Here is a 7,140-nt window from a genome sequence, read left to right on the forward strand (position 1 = left end):
AAACCATGAGAAAACGCTTCCTGTGAAGTTTCACATCAATCAGACATATTTAAAAAGCCATTCTAGTACAGTACTCTAATTGGGTGATCCTCATGTATCGGTAAGAATTTCCTAAATAAATATTTGCACGTGTAAAGGCCTTAATATGGTGTGAAACCATGAGAAAACACATCTAAGACAAATTTAAGAGATGCCCCAAGGCCAGTTTGTCAAAGTGAACTTGAAATGTGGGTTCAAAAGACTCGCATAGGGTGTAAAACATCATCAAAATGCATGCGTGTCACATATGTGTGGTAAACTGAATTTTAGTGTCATATTTTACTCATTGGTAATTTTGTTCCAACTTAGCTTTAGATTTCATTTGTATTGAATACTGCAAATGAGACGAGGAAAGCAACAGAAGTCTGGCTTATCGGCCAGCCGAAACCCCAGCCGGCGGTGGGAAAGCAGCTGTCCACCTTAAGGAAAGTGCTGAGTCGGTTCTTTCACACTTCCACAATCAAGGAAAGGAGACGGTCGAGGAGGCAGCAAGCTTGGTGGTGGAAGCTGTGTCCTTGTTTTGGGAGAGGTCTAAGATTTCTATTAAGGCAGCGGAGCCAGACCACCGTCACTTTCGCAGTCACTATACTTTTCCCTCGAATACTTGGTTTGGCCCAAATAACATCCCAGTTGGAACAAACCTAGCGATGAATGAAATATGATACTAAAATACAGTTTACCACGCAAATGTGACATGCATTTTTTTTGTCTTTTGATCCCAAAATTTCAAAGTCACGTTAAGAAAAAATGTAAATGCTCAGCTCTGATTGCTTAAATCAGTATTTTCCAAACTGTGTGCCAGGGCACTCTAGTGTGCCTTGAGACAGTGTCTAATGTGCCGCAGGAAATTGCCTTTTCTGCTAAAAAGCATACTATGTTCAATTTCTTGATCAGCTGAGTAACTATTATTCATCCATATCAGTAGGTGGTCTGCTCTTGGCACACAATGTTGCTGATTCCAATTATTATTTTCTTAGTTTACAAAAAAGTTATAATGTATTAAAAATATTTTCTTCTACTGGCTGATCATTTATTTTTCATTTTAAGTATTATTTTTTGCTATCTTGGTAGAGAGCAATTTAAAATAAAGTGTAACGGGTTAAAAATACAGTATAACATGAAAATGAATAACCTGTATTACCTCCTGAGCCCTGGTAACCATAAATGATAAAAGAAAAAAAATCAAGAGTAAATTTAGCAACATGCTATCTTAAGCTTTATAAAACAAGCAGAACATGATACTGGTGCTAAGAATTTTCGAGTCTGTGCTTTAAGATTTTTTTTTCATGAAATCAAGGTTTTTTAAAAAACACTGGTTTACATTACCGGGCCTATCTGACTTTAGGGTGCCTCTTGATTATATCTGATCCATCTGAAACTTCACAAGATGTGTTTTCTCATGGTTTTCCACCATACTCCCTCCTTATAAAAATATATATTTTGGAAATCCTCCAAAGGAAATGCTTAGACTTGTTGGTTAAATAATGGTTTGGGGAGTCTTTGTATAATACTTTCTGGCTTAATGAAAGCACGTGTTCTGTTTTTCCTTGTGTCAATAATGTTAAAAAGTAATTATCAATTTACTTGGTAAACAGCTTTAAATTACCTGTTGCCACACAAGTTCACTGTAAATGTTTTGAGGTTTGTCCTCTTTTGGGCAAATACGCCAGACAATACTGAATGTCAGTGAAGCGGAAACAATTGGGATAGACTTCTCTTTTAAAAGTCTTATCGGATTAATTGTAAAATTTCCCGTTCAAGGTAAATGTCTTAAACGTTACCTTTGTCCGCTGTTCCTGTCGTGAACCACATTGCCTTTTTTTTTCATTGCGATTGTCGCGTATGTTACAGGAAGTTTGGTCCTGTGTCACTTACGGTTCTCCCGTGTTTATTGGAAAATCCTGAGGCGGAACGGGGCCTGGAGGTCTTCTTAAAAATTTTGCCTTAAGGTGTCAGTAAAGCACATGTAACTTGGCGGCTGCATTGAGACGGACAGAACCTTGCTTGTCTTGTAAGTAAAAGCGCACACGCTGGAGCCGTACTGGAGTTTTGCCCTGCAGCCCCCTGCCGTTGGCATGGCAACGCAGGAAGCTACTGCCTGGCCTCCTTGTTTTCTACATCAGCCTACCACTTCTGTCATTTCACTACCTTACACGAGCAGTATTGTTGGAGGCCCTTTTTTTCCTTTTTCTTTTTTGTATAGTGCGTGGGTGGGATCCTTAAGGTTGTTCCTGTGTGCATGTTGACTCGTGAATGACAAGCTGGACTCTTGTGCCTACGCATCAGGTGCTTTTCACCCCAAACTCTCCCTTTGACGTCGTGGGCCAGTGGTGAGCACAATCCAGTTGGGGGAGGAGAGGTGTATATCTTGCCCAGAATGCCAAAACCCCCAGATTCGTGCAAGACAAATGTTTTCATTTCAAGCAAATCAAATATGTGAAAGCTGCACATTTACAAGTACCACTTGCCCTCCCCTACATGACCTGACTGCCTTGTTATAACCCCCACCCCTGGGCACGTGGTGGTCACAGCGTTATCTTGTGGTTGCATCCTATGTAGAACTTTAGTGTCAACTTTGTGTGTTGTTTTGTGCAGGGCATGCTCCCATGTATCCAAATTTGAATAAACCTCTTTGGATGTTTTGTGCTGACTAAAGGAACACAAAGCTTGGCCATGTGCGCTGCTTCTTGTTTTTTTCCATGCTGGGTGGGGGGTTGGCTTGGATGGGTGTGTACCGTGCATGATGGCATCAGCCCACCATGTCCTCCACCACTAATCTATGTCAACTGAACTAGGTCACCTGGACGGTGTGGGCGTGGATGAAATTTTGTGTGACGTCGGTCACCAACCAGGTAAATGAATGCTTTTGCCCCCACCCCATGCCTCTACCCTGCCAGTCCCTACCCTTACCTTTTATATCAGTCTTTTCCACACACAAAACCTCGGCCCACCTCAAGTCCAAGCTCACACCAGCAAGCCGTACCCTTTGTGGCGCACGTTGTGATACAGGGAACCCGGTCCCCTTCCGCCTCACCCAAAAGTTGTTCTTGTTCCGCCGCATTCGCCGCCCTCGTGCCCTTCCCAACCGCCGTTTACAAAGCTGTGCTTTAGCCCGCCGCCATCGCCGCCGTCACCGGACGGGAGCTCTGATTCGGACCTCCCAGAACCTCTCACCACCTCACGGTGTTGTTTTCACGGAGATGAGGGAATGTACATGCACGAGGGATGTGTCATGTGTCTGTGTATGTTCCAAATGTCATTTAGAGAAATGGTATAAAACATCAAAGTGTTGTAAAATGCGAGACTTTACACCTTTGGTGCCGATGTAAGATCTTCAGCCCGAGCCCGAGCCTGACCCGACCCGAAATTTGTGTTGGGCCTGACATGTCAATCATCATTAGAGCTCGACTGATTATCGGGCGGGCCGATTACCGGCACCGATATTTAGGAATTTGACGCTTATTGGTATCGGCGTTTTTACTTATCCAACAGGCCGATTTTATAGGCTCAGATACAGTCGAGCCTTTCTCGCTCTCTTCTGCCTTTTGTCTTACACGATACCAGTATCAGTGCGGCAAAATGGAACGCTAAAATAGGTTCTGTGATAATTCCAAAATAAATGTATATACATTTATAATATAATTAAAAATATTAAAGGAAACAAAAAGCTTCGATGACACTATAACCAGTTCTCCGCCAGACCTAAATTACAAATTCAGTTTTGTTTTACTGTCTTAAGTAGTGCTGCACGATTTACCAAAATCTAATTGATATCTCAATGTGATGTAGTGCGATTATCTAATTGGAAGACTCTACGTTTTTCTGGGTTATTTATTTTATTTTTTTTCAAAGATTTATAGTTCCAGATTGTTGAGTGATGGATGATTTGGCCAACAAGAGTTTTCAAAGTTAGTGTTTTAAAAGTGCTGGCCAATCATAGGCAAGATTTAATGGCACTAGCCAATAAGGGCTAGTCAAATTTTGCAAGCAGTGTGTGGGCGACTGTGATATGCTGGTGTAAGCTGTCAGTCAAACAGCCCTTGCCACCAAAACAAACGCGACAGCTTGAAGGTTCGTGGTATTGGAAAAAAAAATGCATCAATTAGATCAGACTCTGAGGAACGTCAGAAGACCACAAAGAAATGCTGATCATCAGTGGGTGCTCCGTGGATTGTTATGGCCTACGAAAATACACTGAGGCTGCGTCGGAAATAAAAGCTGCAGATAGGTTATCATCTCCTAAGCCACCAATGCCGAAAGTGGCTGGTCACCAATGCCAGATCCATTACCCATGAATCTGATGACCTTGAGCTACAACTCGTGGGAAACCGCCTCATTCTTGACACTTTGTGTTTTAATCATCACAGAGACCTGCAGAAGTCGCGGTTCGGGTACCTGATGCTAAATCTTTAAATCGCTTACTTGCACTTAAAGTTTCAGCCTTTTGTTTGAATACCATAAAGACCATTTATGTAACTGCAATTCTGTTTTTATTTGTAGATCTATAGTTGTTATTTTGTTGCAGTTGTATACTCTTAGTCGGTAACAACATCATCTCGAGGTATGTTTAAGTTCTCCCCAAAAACGAAACTAGCACAGAAAATACACTTACCTTTTAAAATCGGAAATTGCATTGAAATTGCAATGCAGGTCTGAAAAATTGCAATTATTTATTTATTTTTTCTTTCTAAAATCGTTCAACCCTAGTCCTAACCTGTGAAAAACAGGTTCCAGCGTCCGGGTGGAAATTTACTTGCAGATGATCGAGTCTCAGCAGTGCAGTAGGATGCTGGGTGCCCATCAAATAACAAGGTAAGTATTGTTCAGTCCTGTCTTGTTTTGGGGCTTGTGTGTTCCCTGTTCTCAATGTTATCCTTTCTCAACAAGCTGTGTCTCCAACAGTTTTTTGACATAATGTTATATGAGCAACTGCTGTCTTTAACCATGGTAACAGGACTTTTCTTGTACAGAAGTGGTGCATGTGACATGCTACCGCTAAGAAAGGAACAAATAAAATGCCAAATAAGGTGAATGTTTTGTGTCCAATGTCTCTTCTCGTTCCACCTCTCAACATCTTTGTGCGCCCCCTGTTTTTTTTCCCAGGGGAAAAGCATTTAACCAAATGTGTGTTTACAAAGAGAGCCAAAAGTTGAATTATGTACATGACAAGTAAGCACCATGCTGTACCCTGTAATGCAGAAGTGGGCAAAGTACTGCCACGGGCCATATATGGCTCGGCAGGCATTTTGAATCTGCCAGCCCCCCTAAAAAAGATCCAAATACTGTATATTAACTATACATTATATATATATATATATATATATATATATATATATATATATATATATATATATATATAAATTGTTATTAGTTATTTTGTTGCAGTTGTATGCTCTCAGTCGGTAATAACGGGTGTGTATAAAATTAATATATATATATATATGTATATGTGTGTGTGTGTCCGTGTATATATGTATGTACCGGTATATGTGTTATGTGTGTGTCTGTGTATATATGTATGTATATATGTGTGTGTGTAGATATATGTATGTATGTATATGTGTGTGAGTTTATATATATATATATATGTTTATATGTGTGTGAGTATATATATATGTGTGTGTATATATGTATATATATATATATATATATATATATATATATATATATAAAATCGTTTTTATTAGTTAAAAAAGTTTAAAATATCCAATAAAGTGTGTGCCACTTCATGATTGTGTCCCACTTATTGTTGCTTCTTCACAAGAAAATACAGTTTTATATCTTGATGGGGGAGTCAGCCATGCAAGGTGCCTTGCCTGCTTATTTTGGGTTTAGCATAGGAGCTGGGAATCAAACCTGCGATCTCTGTCTTAACATGATCGCTCTACCTCCTGAGCTATTGCAATCCTCTGAGACTTAACAAAGCCTGAACACGCAGATTGTGGGATAACTTCTTCCTTAAAGCTATCAACACACTAAACTGCAGTCGTGAAACAGTTTTTAAGTGCAATGTCCCTGTTCTAAGTGTATACCTACGTTTTTAAGTGCAATGTACCGGTTATGTACAGTTTATTATTATTATTATTTTATATGCTCTTGACTTGATTCTAAAACAGTTGTGCAGAAAAAGTATTTTATTGCAGAAAAAGTACTATACTTTTGTTCGGTTTAAGGATTTTTTACACTGAACCGTTTATTCACGCTTGACTTCATTTCCATAATTTTGTTTAAATCTTACATTTTTCAGCTGACACGTTAACTGGTTACAGTTTTAAGTGCAATATCCCTGTTGGGAATATTTTTTTTATTCCTGATGTGAATACTTCATTTTAGAGGTGAACACTTTATATTTATCTATGACTCTTAACATTTTATATTTTTGCCAACTGAAGTGCAACCGTTATAGCTATGCAATGATAGTAAAGGTGACTGATACTGTACCAGTCTCCCGAGGATATTGGTGACTGCGAGGGCCAATACGGGAGTGGCTAACCAGCAGGAGATTTCTCGAAGGGCCTGCAGTTGTCAAGGTGGATTTGGGCTGGCCAGATGAGAAACATCATTTGAACGTGGCTCGGTCACTTGAACTATCCAAACCTACTCGTGCATTGAGTCTCTAATCAGCTATTTGGCCACATTCAGCGCAACAGATGAGGTTAGTTTTACCATGTGGGGGAAAATAATTAGAGATGTGTTAAAAAAAAAGGTCCGGTAGCATTTATTTCACTCATCTGGCACGTTTTGTCCTGTTATCGCAGTGTCCCTGGTTGTGTGCTGTGCTACATGTATGCAGAATTAAGCTTTTAAATTCCTTCACTGGGTAGCTCATATAAACTCTTGAGTTATGTCTCACTTTTGAGAAGCGGCTCTTTCAGCTGGGCTCACTTAAAAGTGCCGACTCTTTCAGCTCACAAAAGCCCCTTCAGATTGATTTTGTTGCTTCTGTCCATATATTAGAAATTATTATGTAACATTATGCACAAAATTACTTTTGGGGGACAAATAAAGCTAAAAAAGGAAATCAAAGAAAGAAGAAAAAAGTAAAGGCCGAAAGAGGGAAAATCCAATAAAAAAATAATAAAGGGAAAAAATGAAGTAAAA

This window comes from Urocampus carinirostris, chromosome 11 (genome assembly GCF_059441175.1).
Source record: "Urocampus carinirostris isolate Australia breed hairy pipefish chromosome 11, RoL_Ucar_1.0, whole genome shotgun sequence".
Classification (NCBI taxonomy): Eukaryota; Metazoa; Chordata; class Actinopteri; order Syngnathiformes; family Syngnathidae; genus Urocampus; species Urocampus carinirostris.